Raw genomic sequence first — 435 nt, forward strand, 5'->3', positions numbered from 1 at the left:
AAGTCCCTGTCGCTTGGGCGAGGACTGGGCGAGGGGAAGTTTTGATTATGGGATTCCCTCGCCTGGGCGAGAACACCTAGGATTTTAATGAGCCCCTGGAACTCTCTCGTTTGGGTGAGAGATGTCCCGCTTGAGCGAGGAGAGGCCTCGCTTGGGCGATAGTACCTTCGCCTGGGCAAGGAAGGCTTCAGTTTATTTGAGATTTAAAGATGAATTATTGCTTGGGCGACTAGTCCCTGCTTTGGCGAGGGACAATGTGGAAATATTGAAATAAGATGATGTTGTGAACAATGCGATGAACCCGGGTAGGGTGTGTTGTGATATAAAAGTTGTTGAATGAGATCATGGCTTAGATGAGAAGCATGACTCCACAAAAGTGTGAAAGCATTGTTTATCTTTATGCCTGGTTGGGCAAGTATCCGACTTGAGGTCGTG

Source organism: Lupinus angustifolius, chromosome LG06, assembly GCF_001865875.1.
Source record: "Lupinus angustifolius cultivar Tanjil chromosome LG06, LupAngTanjil_v1.0, whole genome shotgun sequence".
NCBI classification, from domain to species: Eukaryota; Viridiplantae; Streptophyta; class Magnoliopsida; order Fabales; family Fabaceae; genus Lupinus; species Lupinus angustifolius.